The sequence below is a fragment of the Lissotriton helveticus genome, chromosome 5_1, assembly GCF_964261635.1.
Source record: "Lissotriton helveticus chromosome 5_1, aLisHel1.1, whole genome shotgun sequence".
Lineage (NCBI taxonomy): Eukaryota > Metazoa > Chordata > Amphibia > Caudata > Salamandridae > Lissotriton > Lissotriton helveticus.
Window position 1 is genome coordinate 111,799,209 of NC_136065.1, and position 25,404 is coordinate 111,824,612.

Sequence of the window (25,404 nt, forward strand, 5' to 3'; positions counted from 1 at the left end):
CAACACATACATATAAAATAAAAACTAAAATACATAACTTTAATAAACAATATTTTAAACTACATTTTGGCAAACGATATTAAACACTTCGATATTTTTAACATCGATATTAAAAATCGATATTCTTGACCACGAGAATCTGTATGTCGATATTTCTGGCCCATGATATTAGTGACTCGATATTGGCGCAAGTCGATATTTTTTATTCGATATTCTGTCCCTGCACCATAATATATGTATCCCAAATTTGAAAAGAATGTATTTGAGACAAAAAAGTGTATATTTTCAGAACTCATACTACAAATGGCTGAATTCCCAAATCCTATATAAAGCTGAGATTTACAGGATAAATTATGAGGCGTTGGGGAGACTTATTACTACAGTTTTAACTATGGTGCCAGAGGCATTCCAGCTATGGCTGTTATGTATTAAACCTGTTGATAAAGCCATTGTCACATTACTGTTGGCAACCTTGCCTGTAGCTCTGAGCTTGTCACCGCTGGTAATCTTGTCTGACGTGGTCACTATTACCGTACTAATATTAGTATTTCAGTATGATTTTTATTAAACATAAGTAGCTCCTATTACAGAAATGGATGGAGACTCCTGGTATAGTGCTTCATACCCCTAAAATGGTAGCAGGAACACATTATCAGATGGGCAGCATACTACACCGTGGAGACAGCTTGGTTAGCAGAGTATTCTACTTGGTGTGATCCTGGGCAGAAAACATTTTACTGATCACCAGGAGTGACCAGAGAGCTGCTCTTATCTTATCTTGGGGCAGAGTGCCTAGGAATGCGATAGAGCAGGATGTACAAGAGAGAGAGATGAACAAAGGGAGGAGGAAAGAGAGGGAACAGACAAAGATCTACCTCGGTGGTCTGCAGTACAGGTAAGTCCTGTTTGGGCACAGGAGCTCTACAATACACAGGCAGCTATGCAGCTCCCACCTAGCCAGAGGGCGGGGTGTGCAAGTGAAAGGAGGGGATCATCAGAGAAAGCTTAGTAATCCATCTGGCAACATGTGGAGGGCAGAGAGGCTGCCCAATGGGTACGATGATACCAAATGGCCAAGAATGAAAGCTGGTGACAAGGGCAGAAACCGGGCACCTTTTCCATCTTGTGTTCCTGGCCTAGTAGTTTGGGTGGAGTGGTTAAGAGGAAGGACAGAGAATGATCGGCATACTGTTGGCGCCGGACTGTAACAGTACAGTTGAGATTCATGTATTGTGTGCTGTCTTTTATGAATTTTATTTCGAAATAAAGACGTAATGACCTGAGATATAAAAAGATGGAGTGGAATACAAACTGAGGGATTGACAGTGGTGGGGATTACAGCATTCCTTGTGGCGCTTTTTGTTTTTCCAGACTGTGCGCACTGTGCAAAAAGTGAGGGGATGTGTATTCCAGCTCCTGAATTTCCCTTTCACTGTACAACGAAGTAAAAAAAGGTTTGTCAGTCATTAATTTAACTACGGTGAGAGGGACCTGGATATGATTTTCTAATATTGTATTAAGAAATGTAATTGAGTTTAGTTAAATTTGAGGTTTAAAGTGTAGAACAAAATATAGATATTCCTAATCTAGACATTCTATTCAAAATAAATTAAGTAAAAGTATAGTTCATTGAATACAATCTAGAAAGACAGAATTTCTTTAAATTTGGCATCATACATTATTCTTTTATATTGTTGTGCCATCTTCATTCATTTGGTATAAATCAGCACGAAGGTTCAATGTGGGACAGCCTTTTCTTGCAGACACAAAATGTTTCACCCTACTGCGAAACGCAAGCCAAGGCCTACTTCGAGGCTTTTAGGTTACAGCTTTTAAATTGTAGCGCATAGAAATTCTAGTGTTCCTGGAAAATAAATTGTCCATTTAATGTATATGGAAGGTCTTCTAGGAAAGAATATTCATATGCAAGCAGGGCCATAGTGGATTTAATACAGCCCGTCGCATTACAGGTCTACAACAGGCTTCTTTCTGTGCCATATGGCTCACGCTATACCTCAAAGTAGGCCAAAACCAGCCTTGGGATGCTCGCGTGGAGAAGACATGGACGAGCAGTCATAGCTGGACGGCTCCTATTGGAGGACAGGGCCGGACTGGCCATAGCGGGCACCGAGCAATCCCCCGCTGCGCTGCACGGGTAGGGGCCGGTTTGTGCCCCTGGGGGCCATTTTTGTTACAGAGCCGTTTTTGCAAAATATCTGCAAAATCGGCCGAAAACCGGAACAAAGAGCTCGGCGGCACCTTCAATCCCCCCCGAGTGGGGGGGGGGGCCAGCCAAGCACTTTGCCAGGGCCGGGTGTGGTTCCCAGTTCAGCCCTGTTGGAGGAGGATCAACACGGATGCGTATATACCTGTTCTCGGTCTAGAGTGGCATAGTTAGCAAAATACGCACAGGTGGGAAACAGCCCCAGCAACCACCAGTGGCTGAGATGCAGGGGCGGCTCCTCCTCTAAGGCAGAGGAGCGTTGCCCCACTGCCTTTCAGCACGGCAAAAAAATAAAAATAAAATGATAACGCAGTGTCATTATCATTTTAATTTTCTGTGTCAGGCCAGTTTTGTGGGGCTGGGCTGTGCAGGGGGGAGGAGAGGTTACACCCTCCTAAGTGTCCATGAATGTTTTTCCGGCCTTCTTGGGCCGGCCAAACATTTATGCGCACTTAGCATGTTCTCCATCCAGGCTGCATTACAGCCTGAGTGGAGAACGAGCCCAGGCTTCCATTACCCATCTGAGCACCGACCCACGGTGCTCAGACCATTCACAACACGGCATTGCAGAGTTGTGATTGGCTCAGGAAAGTCCATCCTACTTCCTGTTCCAGCAGAAGCCAAGGAGAGGACAGAAGAGAGACGGCGGCCGGCTAGAATACAGCTAAGTGATTTTTTTTTATTAAAGTCCAATTGCTGAACAATAGGCAAGATACTAAATGCAAGAAATAACCAACTGTTTGAAAAATGTAATTCTCAAATGTCTAGATATAGATACTTTGGAAGGATCTGAAATATAGGTATGAAGTGGTAATCTCCCTATGAACTGCAAACATTAAAAGGCATAATCTGATATCAGTAGGCATCTGTAATGATAATTTCACCACTACTCACTTGTGGCAATTTATTACAAAGAAAACAGTGACGTCAAAATCAAAACATCTGTCACTGTCAGATTTGAGGGCTCCCTCTTCCATGACCTTACCCAGGGGGGAAGGGAACTTTGTCACAGACATTGGGCGCCACATCACTGAGGTCAGAGTGCGCATGTAGAGGTCACATGCACCTGGGGGACCACCTCACCCACCGACATCCTGCCGGTGGAAGGATGCGCCCAGGTCGGCCGAGGTGGTGCAACCACTGTCCAGGCTGGGCACATTCCCGAGAGGGTTCCCTTTCACTTGTGCCTGGTTATGCACTGGCATGGCCTGTAAACATTTCCATGGGGACCACTTCATGCTAACCAGCCAAGCAGTAAGTCTGTAAACACACCTACTGTCAAAAGAAGAGGGTGAACTTTCCATTTAACCATTCTCTTGTTCCTAATCCCACTGTGAGAAAAGCGGACCTTTCCGTCGCTTCCAAAGCTTTGAACTTATCCCAGGTCAGGCGTCACTTTCAGACTCAGCCGTTTAGACCTATTCTGGGACATGTAAAGAAACCTACAGCCCCAGAATCTAAAGAAAAATCCAAGACTAAACGAGCCATTCACTATCTGACCTGGAACAAAATTCTGGGGGGTGGAAATACCCATCATATGTATACGGAATAAAATGACCTCTAATGTACATAAGGATCCTGCAGTTCCGTGACATCATAAAACTACTCCATCACTATACAATCACTATCTTTTATTTATTTGAAAAGTTTTATAAAGCGCGAACAAGTCCCAGACGGGTATCAGAGCGCTGCACAAAGAGGAAGACTAACGTGGACATGAAGAAACCGTATAAGTACAATACAATAAGGCAACATAAGAGGAACCTGAAACATAGAAGTAAATGTGGGTGCTAGGGTAAGACGAGGTAGCAAGGGAACAAACAGGTAAAAGTCCTTAGTGACTAGCAAGGGCGTACTTTATACTGTATATAAAATGTAACAGAATCTGGTGCATTCACTTCAAGACAATCGCTGAACTAACGCTAGGCGGCAGATGGGCCATGTTTAAATGCTCAATTAAAGGACCTAGGTTCTAATCCCGGCGCTTGCACTACACCGCACTGTGTGCTTGTGCGCAACATCTGGGAGATGAGACCCAGTGGTGAAGTCTTGACCTTGGAACATCGAGATCTGACTTCAAAAACTGTAAACGCAAAGCTTTTGACCTTGATGTGCGCCTGTTTCTCCATCTTCAATTATTGGAAGCCTTCCTGGCTAGCGAAAGGCTGCTGTGGATTAACACTCAATAAAATAAATGGACATTCGCAAACCTGGAAGTATTCGATGTACTCACTGGGGGCGTGAAGAACAAACTGTGCCAGAAAGAGTCAAACGGAACAGAAAGGGGATTTCATGTCCATTAAATGCCTGTAAATTCCCGTATAAAGTCATATTGTCCCAATAAAAATATATATAGATATTCGCTGTTTTACATGATTTCGGTTCTTCTCAGCAGGGTAGGCCATTTGACAAAATGCTGACACAGAACAAAGCATGGGGATGAGATAAATATGTTTTCATCATAAGCCTTGTAGGGTTAAAATGCACTTGAGAGTAGAGATTGGGGCACGCACATGGTCAGAGTGGAAAACTCCACTTCTATAGCAGTAAAAACGCCACTTTTGCATCTTATACAGTGTCAAAATTTAGGACCCTCAGTTTATTGTGAGTACATTTAAAAATTCACTTAGGTGCAGAGAGTCCTACGTTTAACACGCAGGAAGGGTCGTCCCCGTCAATGGGACAATCCACCCGGGCAGATTACTTGTACATTTGGACACTAGAATGCTTCCAGACAGCCAGACGTGGATTCAGCTCATACAGTCTTTGGCAAAGGAGTCAGTGAAATGCGGATGTTGGAAGCCTGGTATTAATGTGAGACCTGCACACACATTAGCCCCTGCATTGTTGAGCAGGGTCCAAACCAGCTCGCGCCCATGTAGTGTACAGCGGCCTCACGTGGAGACAAAATGCTGAAAATGTCTGGAACTGGGGCCCGGGGGGCATTCAGAACCGGTGCAACTCACCGACATCCAGAACCGGTGTTATTCCGTGACATCCAGAACCGGTGCAACTCCCCGACATCCAGAACCGGTGCAACTCCCCGACATCCAGAACCGGTGTTACTCCCCGACATCCAGAACTGGTGCAACTCCCCGACATCCAGAACTGGTGCAACTCCCCGACATCCAGAACCGGTGCAACTCCCCGACATTCAGAACCGGTGCAACTCCCCGACATCCAGAACCGGTGCAACTCCCCGACATTCAGAACCGGTGCAACTCCCCGACATCCAGAACTGGTGCAACTCCCCGACATTCAGAACCGGTGCAACTCCCCGACATCCAGAACCGGTGCAACTCCCCGACATCCAGAACCGGTGTTACTCCCCGACATCCAGAACCGGTGCAACTCCCCGACATCCAGAACTGGTGTTACTCCCCATCCAGAACCAGTGTTACTCCCCGACATACAGAATCGGTACAACTCCAAGACATTCAGAACCGGTGCAACTCCGCTAACTTCGGCGGTGGCCCGGGGGAAAATCTCCATCCGATAAGCTGTACCCCCTGCGCAACCTTTACTCCAGTAGAGTCTTTGTAGTTTACTGGGGGTCTGGGGCGGCCAGTCATTGACCTTACGGTAGGCTCTAGAGGGTACACTCAGAAAGTGAATATATGCATTGTTAGATTTACGGTAGGAGTGTCTTGTCTATTAGAGTTTGTTAAGGTTAGCCACATGACAGCATTTTGTCTATCAATGTATCTGTACTTTCTGTGCATTTTTTTTACATAAATGTTAACAAATGTTTTTGAATACTGTATAAATATGGCCGGAGGTCACACCCTACAATCCAAAAACCTGGTGGTGTCATAATAATTGGACTAAGGGGAGGGAGATGTTGGCCATCCTGATAGTTTTGGTGGGTCCAGCAGTAAAGGGGACTTAAGTAAGTACCAGGCCATATCTGCTGATGGGCTCTGAAGGACCGGATGGAACGACGAGCCGTCATCGCGGCCAGGAAGTGCCGACTGAAGTCCTATCACCCATCAGGACACAAAGATCATTCTCACATTTCACCAATCACGAGGGCCAGGAGATGGAAGATGCCGCCTACTTTAGGAGTGGTCAGGCCGCCAATTAGACAACGCGTCACATTCAGTTCAACCCAAGGTCAGCCGTTCCCATCAGCTGGAGTTCTGACCACCTACATTACATACATACAGGTACCGTGCCGGATGACAGAGTCAAGGCATTGTGGCAGGTGAGATCATGAAAAAATCCAGAAATTCACCGTTTATCTATCCGGATACTTAACAAATCTCCTACAGTAAACACCAGGATGGGTTGTGGGAGAGCAGACTTACCATACCTGCAGAGGATGACAATGGAGGCTGAGCCCATCCCCTCCTCAAGGGACGAGGCCTCGTGCTCCCATTCCCACACGCGAGTGGATGAATAACAAGAGTGGATGAATAACAAGAGTGGATGAATAACAAGAGTGAGGAATAACAAGAGTGAGGAATAACACAAGTGAGGAATAACAAGAGTGCATGACAGGACACTTTCATACACTCGCCCTCACTAGTAATACCTTTGTACACAGTGTTTGAGATGGGAATAGAAAAGTGCCAGTGCTCACTGTCCTAGCGCAACTGTTTGCTACTGAGAAGCGCTGGTACTCTTCCCTTAAAAGTGCTGCACCTTGCTGAGAAGTGCAGGGACCCTTTCATTAAAAGTGCAGCACCTTTCCCAGAAGTAATGGTACTCTTCCATTAAAAGTGCTGCACCTTACTAAGAAGTGCAGCGACCCTACCATTAAAAGTGCTGCACCTTGCCCAGAAGTAATGGTACTCTTCCATTAAAAGTGTGTCACCTTGCTTAGAAGTGCAGGGACCCTACCATTAAAAGTGCAGCACCTTTTCCAGAAGTAATGGTACTCTTCTATTAAAAGTGCTGCACCTTGCTAAGAAGTGCAGGGACCCTTTCATTAAAAGTACAGCACCTTTCTTAGAAGTAATGGTAATCTTCCATTAAAAGTGCTGCACCTTGCTTAGAAGTGCAGGGACCCTACCATTAAAAGTGCAGCACCTTTTCCAGAAGTAATGGTACTCTTCTATTAAAAGTGCTGCACCTTGCTAAGAAGTGCAGGGACCCTTTCATTAAAAGTACAGCACCTTTCTTAGAAGTAATGGTAATCTTCCATTAAAAGTGCTGCACCTTGCTAAGAAGTGCAGCGACCCTACCATTAAAAAATGCTGGACCTTGTTAATTAGTGCAGGGACTCTCCGTTTAAAAGTGCTGCACCTTGTTGAGAAGAGCAGGTACTCTTCCATTAAAAGTTCTGCACGTTGCCGAGAAGTGCCGGTACATTCCCTTCCAAATTAACGTGCAGTTGCTCAGTGCCTCCTCATGTCAGGTCCACTTTGTATGTGTCTGCACAAGAGTGTTTTAGGGTGCATGCATGTTGGTGTGATAGGTGACAGTGCCATTAAAGTGGGTGCCCCTATGCCTATACAGCTTTGGCGGTATGTGGTGTCCAGACAGTCTAGTGATTGTTTGAGTAAAACCCCATGTAGGTGTCATCATTGATTAAGAGGACCGTTCGATGTCGATGGAAGTCCAATTATTGATGCATTAGCACATTCAAACACATTTATAGGCCTGGACACTGCTTGTGATATTCCGCTACAGTACACTGGTGTTTTTTCTGCATTAAATTAAATTTAAGAAAAAGACTAATAGCCACATGCATCAAGCTTTTTTGCATTCGCAAACGGTGCGAATCGCTAAATTCGGCCGTTTGGGAATGCAAAAACCTTTTTGGGATGCATCAGTTTTTTTCATTTTTCGCAATTTAAGAAATCGCAAATTTTGCGATTTCTTAAATGCTATGCATGATTTTTAGGGGGAAATTACCATGAAGTAAACTTCCATGGTAATTTGCGAAAAGTTTCAAAAATGCACAAAAGTGCATTTTTGAAACTTATATTTTACACACACACATGCCCTTGGGACATGTGTGTGAGTAAAATGTACTTACGTGACATTTCAGGGGTGCAGGGGGAGGTCCTTTGGACCCCCCCCTGCACCCTTGAAATTGCATTCTCATTTTGCGATTCCTCAATTGCGAATTCGCAAAATGAGAATGCCTTCCCATTGATTCCTATGGGCCTCTAGGCCCATAGGAATCAATGTAAAGCGATTCCTTAATTGCGATTCGCAATTAAGGAATCGCAAAAAAGGAAAATTAAGAAATCGCAAAAACTTTTGCGATTTCTTGATGCATAGGAATTTGCGATTCCTAAATTGCGATTCCTTAATTTTCGCAATTTAGGAATCGCAAATTCCTACATTGATGCATGTGGCTGTCACTCCCTTGCCGGCTTTTCTCCTCCACTGAGGCAGGGGAAAAAAGAGCGTCTGTGCTGAATACCTGTCATATTGTCAATGCTGTCGCAAACCTTCTGACAATTATGCTGCAAATGCAAAATACACAGGAGCAGATGGTCAATAAGTCAGCTGCCACGTTCGGACTTTAATCCAATATTTCAGACATAAACATGAAGAACACAGTGGTGATAAACACAGGAGTGTAAGCCAAGACCTCTGCTGAAGGAGGACTATAGTCTAAGTCGCATGACGTGCCCTCGAGGCCAGAGTTAAAGATGAATAATATTTGCAAAGGGAACTGGTACTTCCAGGCCCTTCCTGACTGGCTGAGAAGAAGGGTCGGATGCGGAGGCTCGCGCCTCTCGAGCCCACTCAGGTCATCCCTGCTTTCGCGGACCCATATTACTGGTTCTGCGGTTCCAACTATGGACCAATCACAGAAGGTCCGTTTACAACGAAAGCAAAGAGGACCAGAGTCCGGGGTGTGGCTTCCATTAATGCAGCTGGGGCATTGGCACCGGGGCCCAGAGCCTAAGGGGCCCTCTGAGCCTTGATTATTGCTGCATTCATAGTTCAAACACTGAAGTAATATACTAACGGCCTGGCAGTAAAAATTGTTAGTAGGGTCCAACAGGATTGTGTTGTATATTATATGTAAATATAGGGAATCATGTATAATAATGTAAAGTGTTGTTGTCTAAATGATTAGTGTGAATGTTGTTTGTATAAATTGTATGTAAAAGATTAGCCTCTGGTGTCTGACAAAAATCACCCTCGGACTAACATACTGGCTTATTTGAGTGAAGCAACTTGTAAAAGTGGTTATGAATAAATAAATCACATACACCCACGAATTTTGTAAAAGTTGGGTGAAACCTGCTTCAAATAAAATAAAGCAGTAGAAATAATTAGCGACTGGGTTCCCTTGATTCATTATATGTTTTCATAGTTCAAACGGCAGCCGGGCCCTATTTCTTTCCTTGCACTAGGGCAGCAGTCTTCAAACTTTTTAATGACACATCCAGTGGTTAATTTGTAAAATAAAAAGTGCCGGGCCTCTCCTCAGGAGGCAGCGCTAACAGGAGAAATGTGCTGGTGCAAACTGCCTCATGGCCAAAGCCCTAGCACTTATTATTCTGGGGAGTACTTCGCCTAATGGCTAAAGCTTCTGATTTCGGACCTGGGGAACCAGCTTCGAGACTCGCCGTGGCTCAAAATACTGTGATTTTGTGGAAAATCACGTGCCTTCCAAATGAGTGTGTCCGTAACTAGTGCTATAAGCACCGGTGCTGAGGATTAGGTGCCGGTGCTGAGCACCGGAAAGCACCTGCTCAAATTAAGCACTGGACACATCCCCTCCAGGGTAAAAAAAAAAGAAAATCATTGGGGGCCCCCCGAATTAAAACATATTTTTCCAAATTATTCTATAAAATTGATAATCTTTACATATGTATGAACATATTTAAACACTGCAGTTGTCGGTTTTAAAAATGTAATCAAATACATGATTTCCCACATACTACTCTGCAGGACTTTAAGTGGGATTAAAAAACTGGGGGGGGTCGCTCAGAGGGGCGTGATCAGTGTAATTAGGGGCGTGGCTTTAAAACATGCTAAAAATCTGTGTTTAGCATAGGGTTCCGCCTGACTTGTATTTTGCGGTTTCTGTCATTGCATTCAGATATGTGATACAAGTAACATCATACCTACAACAAGTAAGGACTATTGGCTTTGTCAATGGTTATTAGTTGCATAAGATAAATAAGCTGCAACTATGGTTTGCTACATATAATATTGAAAAAGCTTCCAATTAAAGCCCCGGTGACCCTACCAGAATGTCGCTGCTCTTGTGTTTCAGAAAGAGAAGGGAAATCCAGAAAGAAAATGACTCTTTAAAGAATTTCCCTTCCCCCACAGCGCTCACCTGGCATGAAGTCATGGCGTAACTTCTCCACTAGTGAGAAGTGAGCAGTGTGAGCAGCGCACATCGATGTGCCTGCTATCACAACAAGCATTTACAATGCAACGGTTTCGCCTTTGTAAAAGTTTGAGCTATTGGCATTGTAAATGACAAATTTTGTATTTATGTGTTGGTTTTGAAAGCAGATAAATAAATGGCATTGTCATTTACAATGCCAATAGCTTAATCTCTCTGGCTACAGGGCCCGCATTCACCAACATAGTGTGCATTATTACTGCAGATGTTTTAACGTATCCAGATAAATGGAGATTAAGGGAAACTACTCACTTAAGTAAGAGCCAACATGGGGAACTAGCTTATTTAGTTAAGCATGTGTGGAAATAACATCCTCTTAACGATGTTGCCAACGAAACAGGGGCACAAAGTACACTACTCAGCATTCATCCAATCAAGGGGCTTCCAGGTCGATAAACCTGGATATCTTAATACTCCACACACTTGTTGGCAGGGTATACCCGAAGTGGGTCCCTTGCTCACTTTGCCACTGGATTCAAACTAGCCTTGCTGATTAGGGAAGTTACCCGAAAGCGGCCCCAGGATGCTTGTGTCCGGTTCAGGGAAGACCTGGAATGGCAATTTGGGCTGGACTGTTCCCATGAGGCACGGGGTCAAGACTGATTTGCATATAGCTGGGTCTGAACTGAGGTGGCAAAGTGAACTAAAGAACGATGATTGATTCAACCCCGATCTGTGACTTGGGGCAAGTGTCTGAAAAGTTTCAGCAATTCATCTCCTTGTGTTTGCTATTTAATACTCTAGTCTACACTTAACTCTAAAATCTATCCATGTCTGTGGATAAACTGGCTGACATTCAGAATCTCATTGCTCACTAGTCAAGTGGTGTTCTTACTACAGTTATGTGACAAAATAACCATTTCCCTTGGCATCCAGACGCTCGTGCAATCATCTGCAGGATAGAGCAGCAGATATCAAAAGCACTTGTGGTACACAAAACACTCCAATCCTTAAAGCGAGATGTGACCTACTATGGTCTTCAGAAGGTGGGATAGCCCCATTGATGTTAAAAAATAACTGACAGAGCCAATCCTCCTCTGCAATCTCCACTTTAGCCACAGGGACGAGTCAGACATGCTGCAAGGGACCAGGAGTTGAAGTGACTAAACATGTCTTCTTGCCATTGTGCCGGCATGCGTGAAAAAAAATAGAAAAAAGTGTGAGCAACCTCGAAAAAGGGTGCTTGGAAGCCGTTATTGGGATTAGTTGATGGAATGGCTTGAAGCTTCCTAACAACATGTATTCTTTGAGCTGTTGAGTTTCTAAAATGACTGTTTTAAAAACAATAGCACTGTTTACTTACATTGCTAAAATCTACATTTTGGAAGCAGGTTTTATCAAAAACTTTTTCCGCATTTTGTAGCGGCCTATTAGACGGTTTGCAATTTTAAGAACTTAGTCACAGTGCTTTATGTTAAAGACTGGGACCCCGTATCACTAAACATACGCAAGTCACTATTCACCCTGCAACGACCTCGTCTACAATGCCATTTCTGTGTTGGCTAAGTACCAGATCAAACCATACAGGGTTCAAGAAAGTAGAGAAGAAAAAAAAACGTTCAAAAGTTCCGACTATTGTGTTTTACGCAGGGAGCCTCAATCAAGGAACATCAAAACAAGCATCTACTCCACTGGTCGGAATAGAAGTGATTTTCCATTTTCAACATTCGGAAAGAACCGGCAGTAGACAGGAAGCGTTTAAAACGTGCACAGGTAACTAACACCGGCCTTCAGACGGACTCTTAGGAGGCCCCCATTAATTTGTTACTTCTTCTCAACTACTTAGGCTACAGGCAACCTACTTTGCAGTGGCGTGAGCTCCTCACAAGGTTCATAAACCAGCAGCATAACAGTGAACATATTGGCCTACTGAAAAGATATTGCTTGTGGTTAAGAAACAGTTACTACATAAGGCAACTTAAACCTGTGCAACTACCCGAAATCTGTATCTGGAAGGAAATGGGGGGGTGGGGGTTAAAAGTAACAGCATTTTTGATTTCATGTATATGCTAAGGTTCTAGTGAGTGCGTTGGGGTAATAATGGCCGTACTATACAATAAGGCTACTTTGCAAGAATAAAGTTAGTTAACGAAACCGCAACTTTACCTGACTATAGTGAGAACAGGCAAGAAACTCTCAAAGGGTGCAGTTTATAGTGAAACCGGTAATAAGGAAAACATAAAAAGATGTCTAACACGCAGTTAGTACAAACTTTCCAGCATAAGACACCATTGCACTTTCCACGAAACAAGGAATACATTATAGGGCAGCGTCTAGTCAACGCCAGGTGGTTACCGTGAATTATAGTAGCGAGGCATCCACAGCCTCCCGCAGACGGTAACGCATACCAAGCTCAGCAGGTTCAACTGACACAGGCGATGTCTAAGGCGGAGAGCAAAACACCGCCACCAGCCGCAATCCGCCGCCATCCATAGCTATCAAAGCACGATACAAGAACAACTGCAGGGCCACAGCGATCTGCCGAATCACGGGAACACCCTCCCAGTGTTATTAGAGGGCTTTCTTAAACCAGAAGTTACTGTTTCAACATTAAACACGGCTCACCTTCCTCTTCTTGGAAATTTGGACCGCCATCTTGCAACTTGCATCTTGCCATTTGTAACATTGTAGCCACGGAGACGACAATCGCGCAGCCCACCCCTGCAAAAGACACGTCCAAAATGGCAAAAACTTGCAGAGACAAAAAAAAACAAAAATCTTCCGCCCACCGCCGCATGACGTTCTAAAAGGGGCGGGATGCTTAAAAATCTACGGAACGCCCACGAATCTGGTCCGACAATTACGGACAGATCTCTCTTCCAATGGCTAGCCGCCATTTATGGAGCTAGCCAATGGAAGAGAGAGGCGGGACAAAGACCCGTACTGGTAAACATAAGATTTCGCCTGTGCGAACACTGCGGCGCAGTGCTACGCCAGGCGAAACCTAAAAAGGGGTCTCTATCGGGCAGTTTTGCACCCTGGCACTTTTTTTCTGGACTGCAGGGACAGCAAACTGCTGTCACTGCAGTCAGGGAAAAAAAACGGACCGCCTGTGCCAGGGCTCAAAACAGAGCCCGAAAGAGACCCGTTTCGAGGCCCCCTTTAAAAAACTGCCGGTGCTCAGACCCCTTGAGACCCAGCCCACTTAAAGCCCTGCTACTCTGGTCAGCCAGGTCTTACTAAAGTGTAAAATTAGTATTCAGTGGCCCTCCCCCTTTGACTCCTACTCCCAGCCATTGTATGAATGACAAAAGATGTTAGTAATGGCCCATTACAAGGTGGCCTTCTGCCTCTCCGTTTGCTAACAGTAAAAACAAAGCACTGTTATCAGCATGAAGATAATCTTGGGCAGTGCCCATCCTGGGATCAATTAGGGACCCCCTCCCACAGTGGGGTCTGGTCCCCCCCCCCCTCCGTTTGAAGACCTCTGAAGTAGGGTTCAAGACACACTGGCCACGCTCCTGGCAGTCACTCGCTCCACTTCATATGGTATATGGAACTCACTCCCTCCATGAACACCTTGATGAGAGGTCAGCAGTAAATAATCCCATACTCAAGAGACTGACCAGATTATGGAGAAAGAAAGTAAGAAAGAGACGGAGAGCGTACAAGAGAGAGAGGGAGAAAGCTAGCGGCGACAGCTTCACTAAGGCGGAAGAGCCTTGCCCCATTGCTCTATGAGAAGTGCAAAAAACGAAAAGAAAAATGATAATAACACAATGTTATTTTCATTTTATTTCACCGCATGGCTCAGTTTGGTTTCATTGTTGGGGCGGGACTGGGTCATTGTCACAGTTAGCAGGGGGGGAGTGGTGGGCATTTTCTAAGTGCGCATGGTGTTTTGGCCGTCCGTCGTGGATCGGCCAAACAGTCATGCGCACTTACCATTACCCCACCTGCCTGTATTGCACAGTCTGGGTGGGGAACTTGCACAGGCTCCCACTTCCTGTCTGAGTGCTGAACCAGCGTGGTCAGAACAATCAAGAAGCTGCTGTCATGCTGGTGACAGCAGTGTTGTGATTGGCTAAGGGAGTCTGGGAGTCCATGTGCTTCCAACTTCGTCAAAAGAGGAGAGGCAGCAGAGGGTAAGTAAAAAAAAAATGTCTACCCCTCACTACTATTCGTTAGCAGCCATCACTGAGAGAGAGTGTGTGTGTGTGTGTGTGTGTGTGTGAGAGAGAGAAAGGGAGAGAGAGAAAGGGAGAGAGAGAAAGGGAGAGCGATAAAGAGAGAACTGCAAAAAGCCATATGTCATTCAAGATGATTACCTAATTATTTTTAGTATTTTTTGATATGCTAAAAAAAAAAAAAAAAAAAAGTTACATTTCAAAAGAGGAGCTTCTTTTGAAAACAATTTTTTTTCCCTAGAAATTTAACTTCACAGCAAATGTGAAAATGATTGGCATTGCCTCCGAGGTCTGAGAGACAGATGGAGCCTTGGTTCTGTTAAGATTTTTTTGGGAAACCTCTGCCATCTGTTAGTGCCAAATAAATATCAGGGTGGGCTATACTTAGTCCTGGCGAGTGAGGGTTTCACTGAGAGAAGAATGCGAACTGTGACATTGCTTAGTCTCACGCATGCCGCATATACGCACCAGCATACTGTGCATTGTTCATCATACCCAACTTTAAATTATCTTTTAAAAGCAGTATGAGGCGTAAGGCCGGTCATACAAATGGGACAGGAAAAGGTAAAGAGGAATATTAGAAAATAGGGCTGTAAAGGAAATTTCAGGAATGAATTGGAAGGACCGAACAACGCTGCAGTTGGAGTGATGGAGACAACAAGCATTTTCAATGCAATAGGTCTCGCATTTGTTAAAGTTAGAGGTGTTGGCGTTGAAAATAATGCTTTTTTACTTTTTTTAATGCAGTGGAGGTATTATATTTGCATAGCACAATTGCCACGGGTACAAAAAAGCAAAAGTAAAAAAATGTTGTTTTCAACGCCAACCACTCTAACTTTAATAAATGTGAGACCTATTGCATTTGAAATGCACTCGGTCTCGCATTTTTGGGGGTGTTTGGCATTATAAGTAGCAATGGTTTTTACCCAGCCGTGTTGAAGGGTGCAGTACCATATGTGGCCAAAAAAGGTCCCATAGGACCTTTTTTGGCCACATATGGTACTGCACCCTGCAAAGTTGAAGTTATTGGCATTATAAATGCAAATGATCTTTACCTAGCCATGTTGAAGGGTGCAGTACAATATGTGGCCAAAAGAGGTCCCACGGGACTTTATAACTATTTTGCATCCTTTAAATTAGTCGGAATGTTTTATGGCCAATGAGAGTGGGGCCTGGAGAATTTTCATCAAAGGACGGACAGACTCTTATAGAACGCTTATTTTGTACATTTTTTGAGTTGGTGAACTCCTACTAGAAAAGTTACTTGCACTATAGGATACATCTCACCTTAAATGAATATGGGACATAATGGTGTGGGTGCAGCATCTTGTTGTGGTCCACTGCCCCTCGTTTTCTTTAACTCACATCGGGAGCCTTATAACACACATGACATTAGGGTAACCACCACCCTCCAGGGCTTGTGCGACAGCCTAATGCATTCTGGGTGTTGTAGTTCCCTTTTCGGGAGCATTATAACTCACATGGCATGTGCGACAGCCTAATGCATTCAGGGTGTTGTAGTTCCCTTTTGCAACCACTGAACTAGTTAAACTAACACATCTGAAATCAATGCTTTGTAGCTTAACGGTTGAGGGCTGCAGACAGTGTCTGTAATGACCTGGAGTGAGGTGGCCACTGTATATGGCATCAGAGTAAACTGGGAAGTGATTGGGCCACATAAGGCAGGTATTCATTTATCTTTTCTCAAACTGTGATTTATATTTTACAATAAATATTTCTCAACATGAAAGTGAATGCTTTTCATATGTAGAGCACTTGTTCACCACCAGAATGGAATGAGCAAAACAGGTCTTCTTCAAACTAAGCAGTTGGCAAGAACACTTTAAAAGCTCCTAGGGACAATATTAACAGAAATGGACAAGTAATGATAAATAACGTGACATTCATCATTCAGAGAAAATAAATAACACATTTCTTTGATTAGACTAATAATCCCACAAATGTACAGCACTAGCACTGAGGCTGGATGGTCACGTCTTAGTCTCTCTTTGGTCACATTTTTCCCTTATTCCTAAAGTGCATTGCGGCAGCAGCTCCAGGAGGTAGAAAGATACGAAGCCCTGTCAACCAGCCACGCCCTCGCCGCCGTCCCCCGCATCCGAAGAGCGACAACAGGAGGAAGGTCCTTCTCCTACCTGGCCGCCAAGACCTGGAACTCACTCCCGACCGACCTGCGCCTGACCCAAGACCACCTCTCCTTCAGGAAGAAGCTCAAGACCTGGCTGTTCGAGCAGTAACGGCACCGCCCCCCCACCTAGCGCCTTGAGACCCTACGGGTGAGTAGTGCGCTCTATAAATGACTTGATTGATTGATTGTCAACGCCTTCACTAAAAGGGGCACCTACTACAGCATCTTGGGGTTTACAGACTGAGAGTGATGCCAGTAGGGGATACCAAGAGAAGTTCATTCCCATCCCAAAATCCTCCACATACCCCAGAGCATCTTTTTTATCAGCCCATGGTGTCCTTAAATCACCCGGCTCTTCAAGATGGGCAAGGCACCTGAAAAGGCGTGGTTCACAGCACATTTCCAAGAAGGGCCACTATGACCGGCGTCAAGGACAGACCTATTGGTCCTGATGAAGAGCACACACATGAACGCTCAGTAGGGCATCATGAGGATAGATTCCTTCTCCAAGGTGGTGGGAGGCCTATGTAAACAATCAAGAACAAACAGCTCCCCCACGACCTCTTATTATTTTCACATTAGTTTTAAATTATCTGGGCATGAGCAAACAGTGAGCATACATCATTTCTACTTTTTCATTTCTTTTTCATTAAAGTCATTCTTTTCTTTTTTTTAAACAATTATAACATTATTATTTTCATACCATCTTTTTTTCTTTTTTTAAAAGCAACTCATTTTTATACAAAGTTCATTGTAGTCAAAAAAAATCACAATTCTAAACAACCTTCTATATTATTCATACACAAAAAATTTAACCAATAGCCAGGTGGAGAACACAAACACACACAAACCACATTTACTCACAATCATACACAATCATACCACTCATATGTCTGGACATGTGAACATTCCTATTTGTTGTTTTCTTTATTGTCCAATATTTATCCACTCAAATCAGTGGAATGTTAGGAGGACTTAGGTCAACGCGTTTCGTGGAAAGACAATGTGTTAGAACCACCTTCATCAGGACCAGCCAATTTTAACAGTTTATGTTCTCTCTACCCTGGTTAGAATTTCAAAGTCTCTGATCTTTTCTGTCGTTCTATTTCTTCCAACGACCCTGCTTGAAGAACATGTAATTGCCGGCAGACCTAACAAATGTAACCTGTGGTGTTCTCAGCCAAGCGGGAAGGGCATTTACTCTCTCATTTCTCCTTATTAAAGTTGCGCGAATATCGCCGCAAACTCCAGGTATTTCAAAATAAACTTCTTTCAATTTATTTATTTTTATTTTATGCGATTTTTAGAGCGCGCAAATACCCATAAGGGTGTCTCGGCGCTAGTGTTGCTGAACTCACTCTTGAGATATGGGTGACTTTAAGATGAAAACAACCAAGTTTTGAGATTCTTTCTGAAGTTTAATAGCGTGGGGGCGGTTTTAATGTGAAATGGCAATGTGTTCCACAATTTGGCAGTTCCTATGGTAAAACATCTGTCTCCCCAGTTGGTCCTTCTTGTCCGTGGAACCTTCAGCAAATGGGCTGAGGATGATCGTAAGGTCCTAGAATATTCCAGGGGACGGAGAGCTCTTTTTAACTACTGAGGGCCAGGGTTGTTGATAGCTTTGTAGGCTATACAAAGAGCCTTAAACTTGATCCGACTCCGTATGGGGAGCCAGTGCAGCTCTCTGATGTATGGGGAAGTGGGGGTAAATTTGGGGATGGCTAAAAGGATTCTGGCTGCAGCGTTTTGTACAGTCTGTAATTTATTAAGGACCTTTTCTTGAGCATTCAGAAAGAGGGCGTTACAGTAGTCTGTTCTCAAAAACACCAAGCTGCTAATAAGGGTTTTGCCCGCAGACGGCGGTAAGTATGGAAGTAGTTTTTTTGTCCTTTTTAGGATATAGAAGGAGGAAGATACCACAGCGTTGGCATGTTGGAAGAAGGTCATCTTGTTGTCAAAGATGACTCCCAGATTGCGTACCTTGACTACTGGTTGGGGGGGGGTCCCCCAACTGAGATGGCCACCACTGAGGGGACCAGACGTGCTGCAAGTTCCCGAATGTCATCACCTCCGTCTTATCGGAGTTTAGCTTGAGACAGTTTGATGACATCCAGGAACTTATTGCCTTCATTCCCTCTTGGAAGTTAGCTGCGACTAAAGTACCATCGTTGTGTACCGATAACACTAGTTGGGTGTCATCTGCGTACGTTGTAAGGGCAATTCCGTAAGATTTTATTACCCTCGCTAAGTCCGATACATAGATATTAAAAAGCGTCGGACTTAGCGAGGAGCCCTGTGGTACTCCGCAAGGGAGAGAAAAGGTCTGGGAGGTGTAGTTACCCATTTTAACTGTCTGGGGACGGTTGGCCAGGAATGAGGCAAGGAGATCTTTGGCTTTGCCTCTTATTCCTAAAGCTGAGACACGGTCGATCAAGGTGACATGATCGACCGTGTCAAAGGCAGCGGAGAGATCCAGGAGTATAAGAACTGCCGATCCTCCCTTATCCATCGTGGCTCTTATTTCATCAGCTGCTTTGAGTAGTGCTGTCAATGAGTTGTATCAGGATTGAAAGAGCACATCCATCATTAAGTCCTTTGGTAAGAGTCTGCGCTCGATGTTACTTATACACGGAGTTCCATTGAATGCTATTGTCACCTGTCTTAATATTTGTGATGAATGTGTTTCAATCAGAAACAACTCATGCAGACGCTTATTTTTTCTTTCTTTATCAGGCGGATAATAACAAATTAATGTCTTTTCATGCTTCTCCGTCCTGCATTGCACGCCGTCAGCATGGTTCGAACGCATTGTCTTTCCACGAAACACGTTGACCTATGTCCTCCTAACATCCCACTGATTTGAGTGGATAAATATTGGACAATAAAGAAAACAACGAATAGGAATGTTCACATGTCCAGAGATATGAGTGGTATTAGTGGTAAGATTGTGTATGATTGTGAGTAAATGTGGATTGTGTGTGCTTGTGTTCTCCACCTGGCGATTGGTTCAATTTTTTGTGTATGAATAATATAGAAGGTTGTTTAGAATTGTGATATTTTTTTGACTACAATGAACTTTGTATAAAAATGAGTTGGTTTTAAAAAAAAGAAAAAAGATGGTATGAAAATAATCATGTTATAATTGTTTAAAAAAAAAGAAAAGAATGACTTAATAAAAAAAGAAATGAAAAAGTAGAAATGATGTATGCTCACTGATTGGTCATGCCCAGATAATTTAAAGCTAATGTTGTGAAAATAATAAGAGCTCCTGGGGGAGCTGTTTGTTCTTGATTGTTTACTGTTATTCCCCTCTGCTCCCTGGCCCAAAATGTTTGCTTAAGAGGGGCCCCTGAACTTCTACTTGGTGGGAGACCTATGTCTCAGCCCTTCCAACACGTGGGCCCTAGAACGGTTGCCGAATAAGGATAACGTATCTCTCTCTCCCATCGGATTTGTTTTAAAGGGCTCATGAAATTAATACTCTGTTCTAGTTTATACCGGTCTTCAACTAGGTTAATATTTGAGGGTTTAAAATCAATGAGAAGTGAGGGTTCGACCAACAAATGAGAATCCACTGGAAGATGGGACATAACACTCTTCACTCACTGGCTTCCACTCTGCACAAAATAATATTGACCACTTCAGAATGACAGAGATGGAGAGCTCTGTCAGAGCCAATGCACGACCTGATTTGTCAGAGTAAATTTTCATTCAAATAAAAGGGTTATTCCTATGAAGGAGAAAGTTCTTTAATTTTGTTCCAATTAATGGCCCATTCATGTCGGGTCTGTTAAGGGCTCTGACTGGGCACCAGCCAGTAGTGGTTTAATCTCATGGCAGTACAGCTGCTGCAGCACTGGGACAAATGCGCATTACAGAACAGATAACTATTGTTTGCTTATAGTTAACTCCATATGCAAAAGTAGTGCCTCCAAGTGGAGTACGGCATGGCGCTGCTGTTTTATGAATTATAATGCACACGTGGTTAAGACAATATTTGCAACACTTACACCAAGGCGCACTCCCACCAAGGGGCACTCCCACCAAGGGGCGTGGGCACTCCCACCAAGATGTACACATCCGCGATGTGCAGGGTTGAAGTGTGGGCTACAGAACCCCCCCCCCCCCCTGAAAAAGCATTTAACAAACGAGAGCACGGTATGGTTTCTGCATTATAAAAAGTAACATGAGGTGTTCACCTTACCTTGGACAGCTGTTGCTGCAAGACGTTCCCTTTATCCAAAAATGCAGCGTTTCCTGTAGAAAGAAAAAAGAATAGAATGTTTAACCTATCTCATGAATAAAGCTACAAGAAGGTAAAGCTCCTCAAAATAGAATGACTAAATATCAATCAGGAATGTAATCAGCCAAACACCTGTGAACGGATTTTAAGAGTTAAAACGGGCCCAGTGATTTGCTGAAATATTTAAACCAAAGTGGGCTCAACAGGATCAATGAGACAATTAACCAAAATTTGACAAGTTGATATTCAGAACTACTTAGAGACACTTGCAACCCTTATATTTTTTGTGTATATATAACTAAAAAACACCTGAAGACATGTTGTTTTGTTCAATCCAAATTCAATAACTTTCTCCAAGTGAGAAGATGGGCGGAGCGGAGACTCAACTGAAGAAATTGAAGACTCAGGGAAAATACACCTTACCGTCACCTTAGTTTCACCTACTCAACCATACATTGACTCAGCATCAGAGTCCTTTCAGACACAGAAATACATTTCGGTGAACGCTGAAGCCTATCACGGTACAGCGGAATGATGGAAAGCAAAAGCCATCCAAAGTCCACTTCAATCACCTAAGAGACATTCAATAAAGACAAACAGATAGGACTCCTCATGCATAAGACACAACTAGAGTAAGGGGGAGCTGGAAAGGTAACTAGAGGACCCAAGAGTTGCCATGTTGAGACTGGCCAGAGGAACTCGGTCCCTAGCTTGGCCGTCACCTACTTGGTGCGTCCAACTCTTTCAGCTCTTTCCAAGATCTAGATTAGCTATGACTACACAGGACCTTCCACTAGGTTTAAATTCTACACATAGTGCAGGGAGAGCCTTTAAGCCTTGCATAGTCCCAACTAACAAGGTATGCATTTACAACCCCCCAATTCTACTATGAAGGGGGGCACTGCAAAAGAAACAGAGCCAAACTCAGGAGGACATCCCCAGAAAGTGACCGCCCCCAAACGAGTCAAAAGTCATCCACCAGCAGTGGGCTTGAGCAAGCAATATATGGTGAGTTGCGCACTCCACAAATACACATAGCGTCACATCACATCACATTGGAGGAAGGGCGCTCGAAGGGTTGGCTTGGATACAGATGAAAGCCTCAATCTGTTCCTCTTTTACACGGTGAAGAGGTAAACCCCACGTCATTCACGAGGTTCTGTGTAATAGTAATAACATCCTGTCATCATGAAGAGACTTAAACCCGTGGTGCACATCTCTGATACGAAATGAGAGTCAGCGCTATAATAGGACATGAACGCGCTGGTGAGAAGCAACTAGGGAAACATCTAACGCCAGCAGACAGCCACACCCTGGACCATGCACACACACTTTACATCATGGTAGCTGATGCTGTAGGATAATGCATAACAGAATGCTAATGTCCCTAGAGGAATAATTTAGTTATTATTTCAGAATGTCACATATGTGAATCCAATTGATCACATTCAGGAAAATCTCAATGTTGTATAAAGATTTGTTTTAATCCAGTTTTAGAAGGGTATATTCAATTCATCATGTAAGGCAACCAAAGTACTACTGAATTTGTCCACATATTTTGCAGTAGTAACAAAATCCCTTTTGCTTTTTATACATATGGGTAAAAAATCCACCATATAACAAACTTAAACAGATCTATTTACATTGCTTTCGCTATGCCTCAAAGTGCATAAATACAAACAAAAAGATGCAATAGCGTCGACGTTTCGGTCGCTCTAACGGTCTATAAGATCCCCAAGACCACCTTCAGGACGGAAGTGTTGCACAATGAATCTCCAAGTCAATTTGCAAATATAGAAGCTGTACGTCTGTATCGTCTTAATGTGCCCTATTTTAGAACCAGCGTCGCTTAGTTCTCTCCCCGACTTCATAGATCGAGTAGAATAATCCAACATTTAAGTAGACGGTACATTCATTGCACACCATCATCAACATCATATGATGTGCACGTGCCTTCAGGAAGTTCCAACGAGATCCCATTCTGTTCAGAAACCTCAATGAAGTGAACATGACTGATGTTCTATACACCAGAGACCCAGTAAGACAACCAAACGTGCAGAAGACCAGAGAGAACATTTCACGCCAACATAAGTAGCACAATGAACTTTCTCATTGCACTTGCCTCCTTGCAAAGAAAAAGCTTCAAACCTGAAAGCAAAGCCATCAACCAGAGGTACATGGTACGGGTTACCTAGGAGGACCCAAGATACAGAGTCATCCTTCTCGGTTCTTCACTATGCGTGGCTGCTAAATTACTGGGTTAAAATCTGCCACCAGATCATGCTTCCAATCCTTCATTCCTTACAAAGCGAAGAGTCCACGCTGCCAGCTCCCATCGACAAATCATTTACTTTCTCCACACCTTGTGTTTCTGGTCTTGCCTCTTCCTGAATTGCAGACGATGTTGCCTTTAATTTAAGGTCAAAATAGCAATATTGTTTTTTCTTTTGCTTCATTTTCTTCAACATCACCATCTGCTTATCTTCTTCCTCCTCATCTGTGGTCCCTGCTCTTTTCATTTGTCTTCCACCTAGCCCCCTTCTGTAACACTTTTCGCTTTTCTTTATCCTTCTTACCCGCTTCTTGGTTCTGCCTTGCTCATTTTGTCATCTCCAACAGTGTCCCTATGCCCCATCTCTTCTTTTTAACTCTCTTGATTTTATTTGCACTCATAGAATTTATTTATTTATTTATTTTCGAGATGTTTTATTGCGCAAACAAATACCCGAAGGTGTCTCGGCGCATGTGGCGGATAGAAAGACCGAGCAGCAGGCTTACTGGTTGAACAACCATGTCTTTAAGAGCCTCCGAAAGCTCATCAAATTGGGGACAGTTTTTATGGTGAGTGGCAGAAGGTTCCAAAGTTTGGGAGTGGCAACCAAGAAGCGCCTGTCTCCCCAAGTTGCCGTTCTCGTGCGAGGTACCGGAAGCAGGCAGGTGTTGGCGGATCTCAGCTGTCTCTTGGGGCTATACAACTGGAACGCTTCAATCAGAAACTTTGGACCGACGCCGTGCACTGCCTTGTAGGCGATGCAGAGGGCCTTAAATTTAATACGGCCCTCTACTCTTAGCCAATGCAGATGACGAATGGCTGAAGTGGTTGGGTGGCGGCAGAATGAGGCTCCTTGTCATATCAGCTGCCTTGGGTCACATCTGAGAAAAATCCAAGAAAATTCCAGCTAACTATAAAACTGTAGCAATATATGAAATATCACCAGAAGTAAAACATCAAGCCCGTAACCAGGTCCAGCTGTCTTCTAGCCGACATGTAGAGCGCCATCTGTAGATCAAGGATCACGTGCGGCATTTGTACCTCTGGAGCTCGCCATAGCCTTACGCTTGAACAAGCCTTTTAGCGTATAAGGATGCAAGAGTGGATGGGAAATGGAGCAATTGCTATAGGAGTATCCCACCATTGATGCCAAAGGGCAGCAAAACAAAAAAATATGAATTGAATTGGCTAAATTTAAATCCTCCAGGTTGAAGCTTCTTCCAGGCTGCAAGCCATGAGATAAAGTTAAAAAACAGAGTTTTGAAAATCGTAGAGTGGAGGTGAGGCAGACACATACTTACAGAGCTACCGTGACACCAATGGTTCCTCCTGGGTGTGTGATTCACATTGTTGTTGGTGCAGCACCAACTTTGTAAACTAAGTGGCTTGTCAGGTTTCTGAAGTTAGAGATAGCTAGATCAGCTGTACATGGCCCAGGGCATTTAAAGACCCAGAGACCAAGGCACACACCCTGATGCACGTGCACTTATGAGGTCAGGGGGCATTTAAGAAGATCGAGGGGGTCACTGGCCTCAAAGCAGACATCTCCTGGGGGTCTGGGCGCTCCCAGAGAGTCATCAATACAAATTGATAACAAAACAATTTTGGAAGGAGGTCTTCCAGATCACTCAAAGGCGGCGATTCTTTGGGTCAGGCCACGTGTAAGAGCTTCACAAGCTCTAGAGATAAAGACCTGTTGTTCACAAGACACCTCCTCCTCCCCCCACACAAAGAATGATAAGTGTCAGCTAGAAAAGCAATGCACAGAAGCGGACCTCACTACAAGAACCTCAGACGTTGGGTCGTTTTCCTCTAATTCGAGCTTCACATCAATTATCTGCTCCACGCTGCCCAGGGGCGGAGCTTTCATTGGTGCAGCAGGTGCAGTGGCACCAGAGCCCCCTGAGCCCTAATTATTGTGTTTTGTATTTATTAAAACAGTAGCAGGGGTTCATTTATTTCCGCGCACTAGTGCCCATGACACATTGACTATGCTACTTTCCTTGCCCCTTTATTGCAGGTCTGACTCTGCTGAGAGAAGCTTAACTAAATGTCAC

The 25,404-nt window shown here is 44.0% G+C and overlaps 1 protein-coding gene across 1 annotated transcript in view; it reads right to left on the reverse strand.

Moving 5' to 3' along the window:
• The window catches only part of NEK6 (NIMA related kinase 6), a 663,914-nt gene that overhangs the window by 500,336 nt on the left and 138,174 nt on the right, over positions 1-25,404 (reverse strand). Inside the window, exon 2 of the mRNA XM_078641833.1 lies at positions 21,037-21,089. The gene's annotated coding sequence lies outside the window, so the exon portion shown is untranslated. The remainder of the gene's footprint in view (positions 1-21,036; positions 21,090-25,404) is intronic.